Source organism: Telopea speciosissima, chromosome 6 (genome assembly GCF_018873765.1).
Source record: "Telopea speciosissima isolate NSW1024214 ecotype Mountain lineage chromosome 6, Tspe_v1, whole genome shotgun sequence".
NCBI classification, from domain to species: domain Eukaryota; kingdom Viridiplantae; phylum Streptophyta; class Magnoliopsida; order Proteales; family Proteaceae; genus Telopea; species Telopea speciosissima.
Window position 1 is genome coordinate 56,016,220 of NC_057921.1, and position 19,426 is coordinate 56,035,645.

The window sequence follows — 19,426 nt, forward strand, 5'->3', positions numbered from 1 at the left end:
GGCTTCCTCTAGTCGTACCAAAAAGTCCATTTTTGTATTGACAGCCTTCCAGAGGCACTTTCCAATCTTATAAGAAATTATGCCAATGGAAGGAAATACTAAAGATTTAAATCCTATCTTCAAAGTATTATTAATATAGGGTTTTTAATTTGGTCAAATGCCCCCCTAATTTCAAAACATTGTAGCACTTTGGTCCAGTCTGTTAATGTGGGACATTAGACGTTAGTTTTAGGGAATCTAATGACCAAAATACCTTTCTAATAAAACCCACCAAAATTAAAGAATAAAATGGCCAAATTGCCTTCATCTTCCCCAAATGGTTTAGAGTTTGAAACTAAAAATAAACCCTAAACCATTTGGGGGAAGATGAACCCTAAAATCAAACCTCCAAAAGTCTCAACTGAATGCTGGAAAAGAGGGGAATAAAACCCCATGATCTTTTCCTTCCTTAGTTCATATGGTTCTGAATAACCTGCCATTATCGGGGGCAGATTTGCAGTTCTCCACTTTTAGTCCAACTCGCTAATGGTTAAACCCAATGGTTTATTTGTGTATTAAAAGTAAAATAATTTTACTTCTTTCAGAACCCATCAAATTATATGCAGCTGTAAGGCCAAAACTACTTCTATTATTGCTTTTCTTCTTTCAAATACAGAAGGTGATGTCAACCACAGGTGCACAGCCTTCTAATTCTCTCTCTATATATATATGCATTTGTTACATTTTAAAGTGGTGGAGTTGTTGTACCAGGATAGATGGGATTCAATGGAAGAATGGGCAAATTTTCTGATTATAATCGAGATCGAGTGCTTGTATCAAACCGATCTTGAGCATCCAACCAAATATGGAAACTCACTTTCTCTATGGCAACCAATGGAAATAATTCACTTACCATACATAAAGATCATCACCAATATTTGTTTCCATTATTCACAGCGGACTAGGGCATTCTTTGTACTTTTTATATATATTCTCTACATTGTAGAGAGATGTCAATCAATGAAATATCACATAGCTTATGCGTGAAACATTATGGTATCATGAACGCCTTTTTTCTGCTCCGCTAAGCGTTGGTTCTTCTAACTCCAACGAGCTTTGTGATCCTTTGGCCTCCATAGTCGGTGTCATCAGCACTCATGGCCACCGAGCCCTCCTCCACCTCTTCTATTGTTTGAAGAGCACAGGAAACACTACATGAATTGTATACTTTGAAGCCCAAAGCCCATCTGTATATATAGGCCCACTAGTATCTGTACGTATGTACATGTACAGACATGTAAACCCTCATATACAAACCCCTCTATGTATAAGTATGTGTACATACCAGGTCCCTACGCATGGGTGCATGTATAAAGAATACATCATATGAACCCACATCCACACCCACACCCGCCCCGCCTAGACCACAACCACGGCCTGGCTCGGCGCACGCGCCGAGCGTGTGTGAAAAGCACCCCGGACCCCAACCTCACACACGGGACAAGGGAGACTTTCCTTAGAACCCTATGTCCCTTATAAGGAACATGAGCTCATATTAGCTCACTTTTCTACTTGTCCCTAAGCAATGTGGGATTAAACTTGAAGAGGTACTCAAGCCTTTCCAAGTTTCCTTACAAGTTTATACAAGAGGTCCTTGGTTCAAACCACCATGCACACACATATACAAGTGTTTCCAACAAAATCAAAATAAAATGGAGGGAAAGAGTTTTTCATATTTGAAACTTATATTTCAAAAAAGAAAGTTTTGAAACACTACTTTTTGAAAACATAAAATACAACACTTGTTCCTCTAATCTTGGACAAAGAAACAAGTTATGAGTGCTGGTCCAAGCCTCAAGAGGCTTACAGTTCTGCCTCCACTACTCACCTTATGTCCTTGCATCTGGATCTTCAGAACCTTTGCTAACAGCCTGGGATTGTCACCTCTCTCCTTCAACATGCCAAATTGATTTCAGATGAACTTGCTGCCTCTGGTCATGCTCTCAAGCCAACCAAGTTTAACATTCATATTCTTCGCGCGCTTCATGATGACCTCCAGGACGTTGTCTCTAGTATTTTGAATAGGCCTCAAATACCGTCATACATTGAACTCCATGGCCTCCTTCTCAGTCATGAAAGCATGCGGCTTTTCGCAAGCTCTCTCTCTCTCACAGATACTCCAACCCCTGTGTCTGCTCCTACAACCAATATCGTTCAACAGTCCCCCCAACCACTAATGACTCCGCCTCTTCCTCTATAGGCTGGGGTTCCCCTCGTGGTCATGGGGGGTGTGGCAGATTTGGTCGAGGACATGGTGGCCGTGGCTATCCACAGGATGGTCGTTTATATTGCACATACTGCCATCGGACAAATCACTTAGTCCAAACTATTTTTATTGCCCATCCAACCCCTACCCATCCCAGCCTTCCTATAATACACACTATAATCCTCAACCGTATGCTCCCCAAGTCCATTATGCACAACCCCCCCCCCTTTTCCTTTCACACCCAACCTCCACCATCCTCCCTACCCTGGTACCCTAACACAGGCGCAACCCATCATGTAACCCTTGACCTACACTCCTTGTCCTCCTATGATCCTACACTGGATCCGATAATCTTCACGTTGGCAATGGTAAGGGACTACCTAACTCACACATTGGTAATGGCTCTCTTTCTTCCTCTTCTCTCTCTTTTAAATTATCTAATATTCTTCATGTTCCCTCTATCATCAAACCACTTCTTTCTGTTCAACGATTTGCCACTGATAATGGTGTATTTTTTGAATTTCACCCCTCCTATTTTTGTGTCAAGGATCAGGTAACAAGGGCGACCCTTCTTATAGGACCGAGTAAAGATGGCCTCTACATTTTTCCCTCCACTTCTCCCCCTCCGTCTGTTAGTATTGTTGAACGTACCAGCTTGGATAGGTGGCATTCCCGTCTTGGTCATCCCCATGAGCGGCTTCTTCGTACCCTGTTACGCGTCAATAACTTACCCAATAACATACCCTACAGCTCCTCCTATCTTCGTGATGTTTGCCCAGCTTGTTAGTTAGGCAAGGCTAGTCGTCTTCATTTAAGTGAAACTAGTTCCCATTGTCAATTTCCTCTTGATTTAGTATTCAGTGATGTATGGGGGCCTTCCCCTGAACTTTTGATTAATGGACATCGTTATTTCGTTATATTTGTGGTTGATTTCTCTAAGTTTGTTTGGTTTTATCCTTTGAAAAATAAATTTGATGTCTTTTTGATTTTTCGCCAATTTCAATTGCTTGTTGAACATCACTGACTTTTGGAGGTTTGATTTTAGGGTTCATCTTTCCCAAATGGTTTAGGGTTTGATTTTTCAGTTTCAAACCCTAAACCATTTGAGGAAGATGAGGGTAATTTGGTCATTTTATTCTTTAATTTTGGTGGGTTTTTATTAGAAGGGCATTTTGGTCATTAGATTACCTAAAACTAACGTGTAACGTCCCACATTAACGGACTGGATCAAAGTGCTACAATGTTTTGAAATTAAGGGGACATTTGCAATTAGAAAAGTTGTGGGGGGGGGGAGGGGAGTTTCTAGGGTTCCACTACGAATTATCGAACTATTAGCTAAGGGTGTCAATTTGGACCGGAACCAGGAACCGTCCCAATACTGTCCTGCTAAAACCCGGTACCGGACCGTCCCATTAGTAAATGGGACGGTACTGGTATCTGATTTTGGTACCGAATGATAAATGGTACGAGATGGTTCTGGGATGGGATTCCCAACGATACCAGTACCAAAATACCAATTAGGTACCGGATGGTACCAAAACTACTAGTACCGTTAAAAAGAAAGAGTATATAAGATGTTTTTTTTTTTTTTAAAAGAAAGGGTATAAGAATTACGACTCATTAGGGTTTCACTAATTGCCTTTTGAATATGAAGAGGAACAACAGGTCAACAGTCGTAGCTTGAAGTCTCTCCTCACAGAATCTACTACAGTGCTACTCCTTCCTCCCTCCTCCCTCGACCAACTACATCTACCAGGTTCTTCCTTTTTACACTTCGTACTTCGTACCATACTACCATGTGACATGTGTGATAAATAGAGTTTTGTTTGGAAAAATCAAAGAGGAAACACAACGGGATTCTTCCATTTTGTAGGACTTCTCTAGATTTAAAAAAATTAGAAGCTTATTACATATGATCTTAGGGAGTTTGAAGAAGTAAAACTATGATTTCATAATTTAAGTTGCTTTATAAAAAGCAGTAGACAACTTAAATTTCATGATAGTGAAAAAATTCCACAACACTAATAAACCCGCCTTGTTAGAAACAATTAAACTTCTTCTCCCTTTTTCTACAATGCCTAGAACTGTTTAAGAATCGGTATCGTCCCATCCCGCTAGTAATCGGGACTGGGATCTAGGTTTGGTCCCGATAACTAAATGGGACGCTATTGGGATTGACACTTTAAGTACCGGTACCGGTACCGTCCCGTCTCAAATACCGGGAACCGTCCCAATTGACACCCTTACTATTAACTATGAACTATAAGCTAGCTCCCTTCAATCCCAAAGGAATAAAAAAAGAGGTTTGATAACTGTTTTTATTGATTGGAGAAGCAAAACAAAAAGTAGTTACAATTATCTGATACCCATTTTTAGGTTATCAATATCACCACCATTGGAATAGACAGAATTTAAAATTGAAATTTCCTAGCAAGACGAGCTTTATTAGAGTTACACAAGCTTTGCTGAGTCATTCTACGTAGCAGCTTCATTTGATCTCGTAGAAACAGCAAGAAGAAGGTGAAGGTTCGTAACTGAGAAGGATCTTCTATGTTTTGACGAATAGTAAGTGAGAAGGATCGTATGTCTTTCAGAAAAAGCCTACCATTAATTATCTTTATTTGTTGGCGTTCTTGGTTTTCTTTCTTCTTTCTTGCCTACTAATTCCTGAGTTTCTTTCAGTAGACATCAATCGTTATATTTATGTACTTTTCTTTTCAAGCTTTTATTTCTGTGCTTTTCTTCTTTTTAATATTTCTGCATTCGTCTAAATAAGATTTCCATTTTTTTGGCTTCAACGTACACTTCCGACCAAAAAAGAATTTCTACTCTTGCTATTTGAATATATTTTGTCTTCTCCTCTCGATCTCACTCTCTCTTACTAAATCTTGTTCGTTCGCTCTCACTCACGATATATGTCACCCCTCCCCTGTGTGTGACAGGTGTGGATTCCATAATTTCAAATCTCTGCAATCAAGAATGAACTACATACCCAAGCTAGCAAAGCTCCTTCAACAGTGTATCTGTAAAGGAGAAGGACACGTGTCAAGGTTGTTAAGCATCTCCTATGTTACTTGTACAACTGTTCTAGAGTCTTCTGTACACATCAGTCGATTGTAAACTATATATACTGTAACAACTTTTGATTAATTTCAATAGTGGAGAACATTAAACTCCAATATGGTATCAGAGCTTTTGCTCTAACGAGTTATCTTTTTCTTGGTTTTTCGTTTCTTGAAACTCACGCTTCTTGAAACTCCTGGCTTTTCTTGGTTTCTTGGTTTTTCCTTTTGACTTCTTGTTTTTGTTCTTCGCTTTCCTGAAACTCAGCTCATGTCGTCTGATATTTTTGGCAACATCACTTCCTCCGCTGCCACTCCACCACTCATCTCGGTGAACACAGCTCCATCTCTGCCTCTGAAACTTACCGCCACTAACTACCTTCTCTGGCGCACTCAATTTCTTCCCCTGTTGCGTGGCCATGATTTGCTTGGTTATGTTGATGGCTCATTCCCATGGTCGAGCTCCTCTCTTGATGCCTCTCGTCTGTGGGATCGCCATGACCAGCTGATTCTCAGCTAGATCATATCATTTTTGTCGGAGGAAACTCTTCCACATGTTATCGGCGCCTATACTTCACTTGAGGCTTGGGAGACCTTGAGTCGAGTCTTTGCTCCCACTTCATGATTCAGGGTCATGGATCTGAAGGATCGCCTCCTGCATATCCAAAAAGGTTCATCGACTATGACAGAATTTCTTCTGGAAGTTTGTTTGATTGCTGATGCTCTTGCAGCGATCAACAACTCTGTCTCTGATGAAGATCCCGTTTTGGCTGTTCTCCGTGGGTTAGGAGATGAGTTTCGTGATTTTGCCACTTTGATGCTCATTCATGCAGAGCCGATTTCATTTTTAGACCTTTCTGGTCTCCTGCTCAGCCGGGAATTGTATCTTTCCTCCACGGAGAACCCTGAATCTTGTTCGCTCGCTCTCACTCACGATATATGTCACCCCTACGTACCCAAGCTAGCAAAGCTCCTTCAACGGTGTATCTATAAAGGAGGACACGTGTCAAGGTTGTTAAGCTTCTCCTATGTTATTTGTACAATTGTCCTAGAGTCTTCTGTACAATCAATCGATTGTAAACTATATATATTGTAACAACCTTTGATTAATTTCAATAGTGGAAAACATTAAACTCCAATATGGTATCAGAGCTTTTGCTCTAACGAGTTGTCTTTTTCCTGGTTTTTCATTTCTTGAAACTCACGCTTCTTGAAACTTCTGGCTTTTCTTGGTTTCTTCATTTTTTCTTTTGACTTTTTGTTTTTATTCTTCGCTTTCTTGAAACTCAGCTCATGTCATCTGATATTTCTGGCAACACCACTTCCTCCGTTGCCACTCCACCACTCATCTCGGTGAACACAGCTTCATCCATGCCTCTGAAACTTATTGCCACTAACTACCTTCTCTGGCACGCTCAATTTCTTCCCTTGCTGCGCGGCCATGATTTGCTTGGTTATGTTGATGGCTCATTCCCACGGCCGAGCTCCTCTCTTGATTTCTCTCGTCTGTGGGATCGCCAGGTCCAGTTGATTCTCAGTTGGATCATATCATTTTTGTCGGAAGAAACTCTTCCACACGTTATCAACGCCTATACTTCACTTGAGGCCTGGGAGACATTGAGCCAAGTCTTTGCTCCCACTTCACGATCTAGGGTCATGGATATGAAGGACCGCCTCCTGCGTATCCAAAAAGGTTCATCGACTGTGACAGAATTTCTTCTGGAAGTTCGTTCGATTGCTAATGCTCTTGTAGCGATCAACAACTCTGTCTCTGATGAAGATCTCGTTCTGGCTGTTCTCTGCGGGTTAGGAGATGATTATCGTGACTTTGCCACTTCGGTGCTCATTCGTGCAAAGCCAATTTCATTTTTAGACCTTTCTGGTCTCCTGCTCAGCCAGGAATTGTATCTTTCCTCCACGGTGGCTGCGGCTACTACTCCTATACTGACTGCAAACGCTGCTTCAACTAATGATCGCAACCGATCCGGATCCTCTACCAGATCTGACCGTTATGTGAATAACAAAGGCTCCAGGGTTAATTACAGAGGACGCTGCACTTGCTATCGTGGCTCCAACAGTTACAGGGGATCTGGAAATAATTCCAGAGGCTATCACAACAATAATTACTAGTCCTATTCTTAGGACAATGGAAACTCTGCAAATGGTGATGGTTACCAAGGTTCTCGCGGCACCTCCAGGGGCTATCATGGCAATGGTTACCCGGCTAGTTCTAATGGAGATCTCTCCTCTAATGGTGACCCTTCCTTTCTCAATGTACCACGCCATACTAGTCAAATCTGCTGCCTCGACTGCCACATTGCTGCTCAGTGCCCTCAAAGGTTTAATCATGCCTATCTTGGTAAAGCTTTTTCTTCTACTCTCAATCTCCCTCCGTTTCTTCTTCCTTGTGGCTATTAGATAGTGGCTCTAACAACCACATCATTGCAGACTTGTCCAATTTTTCTATTTGTGACCCTTACTCTGGTTCAGACAACATAGTAGTGGGGAATGGTCAAGGTCTGTTCATTTCACATTTTGGCTCTGCAATTTTTTCTTCTTCTGGTCATTCTTTTGTTCTTGCTAATATTCTGTGCGTTCCTGGTATACATTGTAACTTGCTTTCTGTTTCTCGGTTTTCCTCTAACAATTGTGTATACTTTGAGTTTAATTCAACTTCTTTTGTAATCAAGAATTGCAACACTCATCGGACTCTCTGTCGTGGCCGAAGTGACAATGGTCTTTTCTGGCTGCGCCTCTTGGTGACTCTAGTTCTCTGTCTCCTTCACTCTACTCATGCCCAGCTCTATCTGTCACTGACTGGCACAGACGGCTTGGACATCTCTCTTCTCAGCGGCTGCTTTGGCTTCTTCCTTCTATTTCCAGTTCAACCACTGGTACTTTACCTCTCTGTGACACCTGTAATTGTCCTAAGGCACACAAATTACCATTTACTTCTTCTAGTTCTACTAGTCATGCTCCATTAGAGCTTATACATACTGATGTTTGGAGTCCATCCCTTGTGATTTCATTTGACAATTTCCGGTATTATGTGATTTTCATTGATGATTTCACCAAATATTGTTGGTTGTATCCCATGCACAATAAATCTGATGTCTTAGCAATATTTTCTCGCTTTAAATCTCTTGTGGAATTATTTTTCCAAAGGCCTATTAAGAGCCTACAATCTGATGGTGGTGGTGAATACACCAAACTTTCTTCCTTTCTTTCCACCTATGGCATTACCCATCGGTTCTCATGCCCACACACCCAGGAACAGAATGGAGTGGCTGAGCGTAAGCACAGACACATTGTTGAAACAACCCTGACACTCTTGTTTCAGGTTGGCATGTCTGATGTGTTCTGGACTGCTGCCTTTCAAACGGGTATTTATCTCATTCATAGGCAACCTCTTCCTTCCCTTCGACATTTGTCTCCCTTTGAGAGACTCCTTCATACTTCACCAGACTATCCATCTCTGTGGGTGTTTGGCTGCCTATGTTACCCTTGGCTTCGGCCTTATTCCAAAACCAAACTATCACCACGTTCTCGCCCTTGCCTTTTTATAGGTTACTCCCTTAACCATAAGGGGTACAAGTGCTACGACCCATCCACCAAGAGGATTTTTGTCTCCAGGCATGTGGTATTTGACGAACAACAATTTCCTTACTCTTCTCTAGCATGGTCTCGGTCTTCACCTCTGCCCATGTCCTCCTGGCTTCCCCATCCTCTGGTGCTTTTTCCCTGTTCAAGACCACTGGGTGAGTGTACTGTAGGTCACAACACTGCTGGTTCTGGAGTTGTACAGCTCCCTGCTTGGTGTGTACCAGATGAGCATGCCACTGTGTCTGCTGCTGGGGCTACTATTCACGATTGTACGCCAATTGATGATTCTCTTATTGTAAATGGGCATGTAATTTCTACTGCTGGGCATGTAATTCCCAATGATGGGCTTGTAATTTCTAGTGATAGGCATGTAATTTCCGATAGTGGGCCTAATAATATCGCTGGGCCTGCAACTCATATGTTCGAGACTAATACTGGGCCTGATAATAGTAGCCCCAACGCTGCCCCACCTGGGCCTCAGCGTTCACACCAGATGGTCACTCGCTCGCGTACTGGTGCTCTCAAACCCAGAGATTGATTAAATCTGGTCACAACTACGGCTTCTGCTGATTTTGTGCCCACCTGTTATAGCCAGGCTGCCAAATTTGCTCATTGGCGTCTTGCCATGGCTAATGAACTGAATGCTTTAATTAAAAATGGAACTTGCGTCCTTGTACCACCTTCACCGTCACAGAATGTGATTGGGTGCAAATGGGTATTTCGGATCAAGCGTCGTCCCGATGGTACAGTTGAAAGTTACAAGGCTTGGTTGGTAGCCAAAGGGTTTCACCAACGCCCTAGCTTTGACTTCGATGAGACTTATAGTCCGGTTGTTGGTTACCGCTTGGCCCATACGCCAATTGGATGTCTCTAATGCCTTTTTACACGGTGATCTCGTTGAGTCTGTGTTTATGACTCAACCACTTGGTTATGTGGACAATGCTCATCCCTCTCTTGTTTGTCACCTACGGAAGTCTTTATATGGGCTACGTCAAGCTCCTCGTGCCTGGTACACGAAGTTGAGCTCCTTCATTGTATCCCATGGCTTTGTTGCCTCGTGCACCAACACGTCTCTATTCATCTATCGCTCATCAACGGTTGTTATTTACTTCCTCATCTATGTTGATGACATTCTTATCACCGACGACAATGCCAGTGCTATTACAGCTTTGATTATAGCCTTGTCGAATGCCTTTGCTCTCAAGGATCTTGGAGAGCTGCATTTTTTTCTCGGCATAGAGGTCCAGCGCACCACTGCTGGTATGCATCTCACACAAACTAAGTACAACAGATCTCCTACATCATACCAATATGGCTTCCGCCAAGCCAATCTCCACTCCCATGGATTCTCCTTGCTGGCATCTGGAACAACTTGACACGAGACCCTGGATTTATTGACCTGCACCTGAAGAGGAAATCGAAATTGATGATGCACGACGACATACCACAATCTCATCATCTCATCCTTAGATTATCAGCACTCGACACAGACATAGATGTCAGAAGGGATACGAAAAGGAGCTTGTTTTTGATAGATGATGGGATTGAAGAAGTTGGGAATGGGAATTGGAATTGTAAAGCTAGAGAAATTCAAATATATTATTCGCAGAAGACTTGGTTTGTCCTCGTTGGCTCTTGTAATGGATTGGTTTGTTTGGAGCCAATGCGGCCGCAATTTCGTTCTATCATCATCTATAATCCAATTACAAGTGAGAGCTGGCGTTTGCCTAAATTAAAACCTGCATATGAGTACCTTAGCTTTTATGATATGAGCATTCCTGAAATTGGTTTTGGCTTTGATCCTGCATCGGGAAAATATAAAGTGATTCGATTCTTGTATGATGATAAAAACCAATTGGTGGGTGAAATCATCACTTTGGGTAAAGGAGGAGGTTCATGGAGAAAGTTAGATATTCCAGTACTGACCAAAGGAGGACATTATGGACAGTATCTCAACGCATCAATGGTGCTGTCCTTGAATGCATGGGTTCCTATATTGGATAATCACAAGGCATGCAGATGATGATGAGTTATCGAGGAACAACGATATTATTAATAAGGAATTTATTCTTGCATTTCATATTGGGAGTGAAAAGTTCCACATTATAAACTTCCCCCCCTGCTAGTCTTCCTGAAACAAGAAGTTCATATAGATTAAACTTGATAAACATCAAGAGTTCTTTGGCTCTATAGTCATGGAGATTTATGATAAAAACTACATTAATGGTGTGGTGATATCAAAGATATGGCGACTTGTCGGCGGCGGCATCAGCAGCAGGGCAATGGGATTGGGGGGGTTCTGTTTGCAGCTGGAATAATCTAATTCCTATTAATGGTCATAATCTCTCTTTTCATAAGGATGAGGAATATGGTGAGTGTTTATATGTGTTGCTCAACGATGGCACATTGCTACTCAAGTTGGCAATATGGGGAGGCTTTGAAGAAATTGCCAATGCAGCTACCATTATTACCGTTCACACCAACCCTTGTTTCCCTCAATTATGATGCTGCTAAGGTTGTGGTCACGTCGATTGTCTCAACTGCGGGAACCATCAGCCAGGCTTCGCCGACCATCACCAATCCGCATGATCGATTATGTGTGAAGTGAAGTGCATGGTCTCATCCATCAGTTACATCTGAGTTATCATTGTTATTCCAGCTGTCGTTCCATCTTAAAACCAAAACCTAAGCACATTCAATTCCTTTTCTGCAAGCACATGCTGGATATATAGAAGAACTATACTTGTATTTTTCTGATTTTGTGAGCAAATTTGCAATAGAGTGAGTGAAGTGAGAAAATGGCACACCTGATCATAAGAATTGGATGAGAATGGTCTTGTGTAGGGGAAGATCGAAATGCAAATAAGTGACTCTATATATGTTATATACTATGAGTCAAATTTCATAAACAAAACAGAGCATCAACAACTCATATATATATATTACAAGCATAGAATTAGATCCATATACTGCAATGCCAACTCCTTCCCTTGCTGCATTTTCACATGAAAAGCTTAATTAAGATGATTATGACCATAACTACAAAGGTTTTAATTGGCACAGTACTAGTAATTAAACATACAATATTGGCACAACCTCAACATTTAGGTATATAAACAAACAAACCCCGGTAGTGGTTGGTTTCAAACTAGGAAAAAAAAAAAAAGGAGGGTGGGGGGGGGGGGGGGCTGGGGGAAATAAAACCGGTTTGAGTCGATCAAATCACCATAAATCTCAAAACAACCCAACCCAACTCAACCACCACTCATTCTCACAACCTCAACTTAACCCTCAAAATCGTTTTGAACAACCCTACTTCCCAAATCGAACATCAAACTGCCGTTGCTGCTCTCAGACCCTTCTTCTCCCATGAACGAAGCTGCTCAAAACGATATCTCATACCAATTGCTCCTCTCATTCCGACTAACATGCAGCGGGATAAGACACCATTTGCTATTAAGAGAGACCCGTTTGAGAGGGTTTAAAAACAAAGCAAAAACAATTGGGAAACCAAATGGACTTGGTAAACTAATTGCAGGATCTTCACTTGAGCTTGAAAAAGTGCACCTCAAGAAATTGTTGGACGGAGAAACTGGTCACGGAAGAGATGGATTAAAGCACATTAGGAATAAAATAATTGAGAAGAAGGAAGGAGAAATGGGGAAAATGGAAATGTCATAAGAATAGAATTAATAAAGTGATACAGAAACCGAAGTAAATGAGGTGATAAGACGTTAAAAGTAAACAATCAAAGGCAAGGAGCAGAGACCATGAACTAATGAAAGCCCTTCTTCATCAAAACGAAGAGCTGCGATGGGGAAGAAGAACAACAGAAGGTAGCAGGAAGGTTTACTCAGCAGCCCAGAGGACAAAAATATGAAATCAAGAAGATATGCAGATTGGAGGAAATTTTTTAAGAGCTGTGAATCTGCAATATCTCCCCTTTCCTTTTCTTTACTCTGCCTCCTCTCTCTCTTTCTCTTTCTCTTCCCCCTCTGAGTTTTCGGAAGAAGAGGAGAAGAGCTGCCTTTGTCGGCCGAGATATTCGATCTTGAGTGCTCTGAGGTTCTGCTCTGCGATTCATGGGAAGAAGAAGAGTGTTGTATTATTATTTTAAAAAATACATGTTTAATGTACTATTTCAAAAAGTATTTTTTTTAGAGTCATTTGATACAAAGTTTCAAAATGTGTATTTTGTTTATTCTCTTTTTTTTTATTTTTTTCCATCTTTAGTTTGAATTTGTTGTGCTCTCTTGTGTGCAAGAGACAATATTGAACTCAAGAATAGTCTCACATTGGTTGTGGGAGAGCAACTTGAAGGGTATATATATATGGTTGGTTCCTTAAGGTGTGAGCCTTCTGGAGAGGTAGTCACTATACCCTCTAATGTGTGGGGGGTCCTTGGGGTGTTTTTAAATCACGTGCACCGAGTCGGGCCAAGGCCGAGGTCGAGGTCGAGGTCGGGGTTGGGATTGGGGTCAGGGTTGAGGTGTAGGCAAAACCTTATTTTTTGGTAATAGGAGTTTTGTACTTTTGAGTTTTAATTTTCATTTAAAATTCGATTTGGTTCATCCATGGTTCATCTATATGGTTGAACCGTACGTGTCTATTCGTACATATATATGAATAGATACACCCCCTCCCTGTACATGAAGGAAATATGTACTGTCTGTATGTAGGTCACCTGTTTTCGTATGGATATATCCCTTCATGAAAGGGTACTCCAGCATTATATATACACCATGTCATGTCTGCCATTTGACATACACAACCGATTTTGTTTTCTGTCTCTGCAACTGTTCATTCCAGAGACAGTTTAACCTTACTGTATCTTCTATAAACAGAGGGCTAGTATAGCCGTTTGGCATCCTTAGTACTCGTATCAGGTTTTGCAACCTATGCGTTTAGGAGTTGTTTCATCTTGGAAGGTTAGGTGCAAAGTCAACTCCGTTACAGAAGTGGGGGCATCTAAAACCTTAAGGAGAGTATCTGTCAAGATACGACTCAACTCATCCTGTTCGTGACTATTTCTGTTCGTGCTGTTTGGAGTTCTCCTCTCTGGTTAGTGTCTCGGTACTGATACAGGTATTTTTCTTATTACTGTGTTACAGTTTAGTCTTACAGTATATGCCTTGGATAACAAAGAGAAGAACAATACAGACTATACAGTGATGGAGCTCAAGCTGAACCTCTTCGTTTTGGGGAAGAAGAAAAGAAGATCGATACAGTGATGGAGCTCAAGCTGAACGCGTTTTTTTTGGAAGAAGAAGATCGAACTAGCCAAATCTATTTGGGGCTTTTTGTTTGAATTGTTTAAATCCTAATTTGGTTTAAGTTTTGGTTGGGCTGGGTTCGGTTTGAGTGATGATGAATCGGTTTAAATGGGGTTTAAGGTGGTTCAATTATGACATGGGTGAAATTCAAAAAATCTTGAATTAGTTCCTGTATAGCCTTTGGTTGCTCAAATGACAGACGACGCTCTCATAGGGCTTAAAGGTAGGATGAGAATACAAGCGAAGGAAGTAGAGGATGTGAATCCCAACGGTAGCAACCAAAGAGTTCAAAAACAAAAGATAGCATCATAGCATACCAAATAAACCAGTTAATATGGAAAATAATTACCATTCAATTAAATATCCAAAATAAAGCTTTGAACCAACACTTTTCATTGGATACCAAGGTGACCTAGAATTAATCAAACCAGGTCCTGGTGGTCATTTTAACCATTAGTAGTGAATCCTTGAAAATACAATTGGTCATTCGATTGAGCCAATCCAAGTTTTTCACTTCAACCATTTTAATTTTCCCAATTGGCATATCATGTGGCCAAAAAATTTGTGTTAAGCTATACTCCACATCTATACTATAGGGCTTGCACCTTATTTGTGAGTAAGTTTTGCCAATTGATTGGATCCGGTTAATTTCGTTCGAGTTAACCTAGGTTTTTACTACATGGGCCAAACCAAAACCAATTGATAGTCCTATCGGTCCTCAAAGTCCAGATTGAAAGTGACTCATAATTTGTCGGTTGATTTTTAGTCTATAGTCGGTTGGGTTAATGTTCAGTCATAATATGATTGAAAGAATAAATCTCTATTTTATGGGGGTTTTTTTCCTAAACCCGTGAATTTCATTGGATCTAATAATGAGACATTGGAAATTTTTTGATCGTGTAGTGTTTTCTGTTCCTAGACACAGGAGTGCACAAAAGTACCATCCTACCCCTTAAGAAATCAAAATTTGCATAAATAGTGATGTTTTTGTGCACTCATTAGCTCCGTCATGCTAGTGCAATTGTTACACACTCAGACAACAATCTTTTGCTCCAATCAAAATAATTGATGTATAAACTTCAGAGGAAAAGGAATGTCACCTAGTCACGCAGTGCGGCATGTCCTTGCACCTAGACACAATCGTGTGTGACATGATCAGCACACTCCCATGATGCATCGCTTATTTCACGCGCAACTATACACTGCGCTGCACAACTAGGTTGCATTTTTTCCCCCAAACTTCAATTATTAGCATGTTATAATAACCGAGACCAAAACATAGTAATAACGAATTTGGTCGATATAATTTTGGTAAGAAGACCTAAGATTTTTTGGCACTGATTGTTAAAGTGCGCATGTGATAACATTGTTAAATTCTTACCGGCCATCGGGATATGCTCTTCGCAACATCTTTATTCCCCACCACAATAGAATTGCGCTGCTGTGATTAAAGCTAAGAATTGAAGCGAAGTCCACCTCTACTCACCACTCACCAGTTGTGCGGTGTAGTTGGTGGGAATTTTTTTGCGTGTAAGCATCGAAAGCTTCACTACTTTCAAATCCTAACAGCCAACGCTTGGAAAATCGAGAGAAGAAAGAGGATTGGGAATTTCATGTTGAAAAGTCGAATAGATTTTTTATTAAAGATGAAATTCCTCCTTGGATTCCTATCACCATCATTCTAGTGGACCCCCTCACGTCATATCTTATAACTTCATAGATTGCAATTCACAAGACTACTAGACCTAAACTGGTCTGGGTATTTGGTCGAACCAGAAATTTCTTTGAGAACTGCCACTCTGACCGGTTTGTTTAGAGTGTGGCGCCCGGACTCAGACTAAAACCATGATTTTCAATCTGATTTGAAGTTGTTCGTATTGTTTTTTTTACAAATAATTGCAGAATTAGATGTGGTGGTTGGGTGGCCGGATTAGACCAAAATTGGCCCCATGAATGGTTCAATCTCTGGTCTGATTTTTAAAACAAAAAAAATTAAGTATGATTGATTAGTTGGTAACCTTGTAGTTGTTGGAATTTAGCTTGTTTCCGGGAAGTCCAGCACGGCTAGGGTGCTGCTAGCGCCCTTTGGGCTGGGCTATGCTGAACATATCTTTAGAAGTGCATCGAGATATGTATGGCACAGCTCAACCATTGGATGCCGTGCCCTGGGCGCTGGGCTCCCAAGAGACGATCCTGATGCGTAGTTGTTGTGTGTGGCATAATTGGTAGGGTCCATTGAGAATCATGGAGCTTAGGTACAACATAATACACACACACAGTAATTAATTAGCCTTTTATCAATTGGGGAAATGGGGAATCCATAAAAAGAAGAGGACAAGAAGGGCAACAAGAACTATTAAGACTTTTCTTTGGCAAAGCCAAGTTAATCGCCACCACAACCTTCAGCCTCTCTACCCTTCATTTCAACTGCACTTGCTTGGCAGCTGTCCCTGCTCTGCTCTGCTTTGCTATGCTGTGCTGCCCTCCTCTCTTTGGCTCTATATATTATCACCCCTGACCCTTGACCTTATCTCGATCTTATCGTCTTCCTACCTGTAACCCCCCTTTCCTCTCTTCCTTCAAAGTCCTAAAACTCAAACCAATCTTCTGTTCTCAATTCTCCAAAAGATTGAGCTAGCCATGGCTCTCAAGGGTGCCATGCTCGCTCTCACCATTTCTCTTGCTCTTGTGGCCTCTTGCATTGCTCAACCTTCAGCTGCGCCTACAACCACACCAGTGGCCATACCGCCGACCATAGTGGCCACACCACCTAGCACAGTGGCCACACCGCCCACCCCAGCGGCCACACCACCTACAACTACTGTAACTCCACCTACTGTCATGACTACACCACCCGCGGCCACACCGACACCAGTTTCTACGCCTCGCGTGGCCCCACCGACACCAGTTTCTTCGCCGCCGACATCATCTCCTCCGGCGTCTGTACCAACAATCTCACCACCTGCTCCTTTGGCCCCTTCTCCTAGCACTACTGGAGTACCACCTACGCCTAGTACTGTGGCTACGCCGCCTAGTGAAACTCCGACGGCGCCTAAAAGCGTTGGATCTGTACATGGAAGCAGCATGGCCTTGCTAGCATTGTTGGGAGGAGTTGCACTTCTTGTTTAGGGGGGGGGGGGGGGTAGTACAATTAATGGGTTCTTTGCTTTTGGATTTCTAGATAATTTTATGTAGAGATTAAGGTAATTATTTGTGTATTCTTTTCTTTTCTTTCCTTTTTTTTTTTTTTTTAAATGGTAATTTTTGGAGCTTCATTTGTGGAGATGATTGGAGAGATTGATCGGATATTACTGCTCTTCTGTACCATTTTATCTTTAGATGAATAAAAGATTCGTGATTCTTATTTGGGTTTCAAGTGTTGTTAATTCTTGTTAACAAACCCATGATGATTGATGTCTCTCATGTTCATTTCATGTTTGTTGGGGTTGCAGTAGCAGAAAATGCACAAATAACTGCAATAGAAGGAAGGAAGAAAGAAAGGTTGTGACTTCCGAGAGAGAAATTAAAAGCAGTTAAGGGTGGTCTGAGGGGTAGATGGAAGGGAAGAGCTAAATCTTGGTGATGAAGGGTTAAAGGAATGAATTGAGATATGGAACTTTTCCTTTTGGGAAGGGTAAAGTAATTAATGGAGGAAGAAGAAAAAGTTAAGTGCTTAGCTGGGTCAGTTGGAATCATGTGGAAGAAAGGTGATGGGGCGGCCTGACCCCAAGGGAAGGTCGTGGGGTGAGATGTGGATGCTTTTGGAAAGGTGTAGACTCGTGTAGGGAGGGGAGTGATATATCTTTTGGTTCTTCTTGTGATCAGGGCAGGGCAGGCTATAACTGTGGACCTTTTATGAAGGCGGCTTTGAAGATGGCTGGGTTTAGAAAGCCTTTATTATGATGGTGGAATCTCATTGTGGAGGAGTAAGGTTGGTGGTAGTAGTAGTAGTAGTGGTGGGGGGCCAGATAATGAGATAGACAAAGTAACATTGAGTGGGAAAGCGAAATGCACATGTTGTGGCTATCCCAGTGTCCCACACGCCCTCAACTCTCTTTAATTCTAGAGAGAGAGAGAGAGAGAGAGAGAGTGTGGATGAATGATGTGTTCATAGTGTTATTTGTGAAGAGTATGGATGGATGGATGATGTGATCAGTGTTATTAGTGAAGCCTGATCTTCTTCTAAGCCAAGAAGCATTGTTCACTCTTTCTCAACACCATCGGAGATGTATTATTGGTTGGGGGCTAATTTTGTATTTTTGAGAACTAGGATTTGTCTATATTATAATGCATAAAACTCTAAATAAAGAGGGTTATTTTGTGAGGCTAGGGGTGTGAGGGTTTTGTAATTTCTTCAATACAATGATAGAAGTTTTGATTTATCACTCAGTCGGTGAAGTGAATCATGTAAATCATTGTGTTATTTTTGTATGATTCTCTTTTATTTTTCTTTTGTTATGTTTTTTGATGTGTAGTCGTGGTTATGCTTAAATACAAGATCATGTGAAATGATCATCACGTCATTATGATTTCCACATTTCCATAAGGGTATGATGATCATTTAATGCAACTCTGTGTCTAGGCATAGGGGTTGTGCATCGCACACGATGATGTAGCGTTTCTTCTCCCTAATTCTCTTAACACATCGTAGAGTAAATAAAGAGAGATATCGTTAACAGACAAAACATTTGAGAGAGAGATGGATGTGATGTGTCAACAGCAAAGAGTAAGTAGAGAGATCACGGGTTAACAAAAACAAATTTGGTTTTAAAGGTTTGATGGATCCATTCTAGACTAAATATCTGATTGCAATTCAGGTTGGATTTTAGTGATTATGGGTAGAGCTTACTAGCTATGGTCTTTGCTTTTCACACACCATCATATGAAACCCATTACTATATTTTTGATAGCTTCATCCGATGGGAATCTTTCCCATCTTCTTATTAAATGGGAACCGCATTTTGAAGAACAAGATTTGATTATTAATTCAATCAAATCACTGATTTAAAGATGGAAACAGAAATTAGCATGTATACAAACTATTAATTAACATACGCGCGCGACAGAGTTCATCCACATTAAGATATTTTGCGTACTTTAAAGCAATTTTACTTCTGTAGAATTTCTAGGACAAACTGGATGTGTTGTTGTCGAGATTCGACGGAAATGTATGGGGGAAGGGGGGATTTTTCGATGCCTAAGTCAGATCTCAGAGGATCAGCAATTGTGCAGCCAAGGACAGA

General features: G+C 41.3%; 1 long non-coding RNA gene across 1 annotated transcript; it reads left to right on the forward strand.

The window, feature by feature from the left end:
* Positions 1–1,331: 1,331 nt before the first annotated feature.
* Positions 1,332–17,551, forward strand: LOC122663852. The gene is made up of 3 exons (XR_006333234.1): positions 1,332–1,341; positions 4,812–4,814; positions 17,243–17,551. It is a non-coding gene; the product is annotated as an uncharacterized LOC122663852 (long non-coding RNA).
* Positions 17,552–19,426: the final 1,875 nt, after the last annotated feature.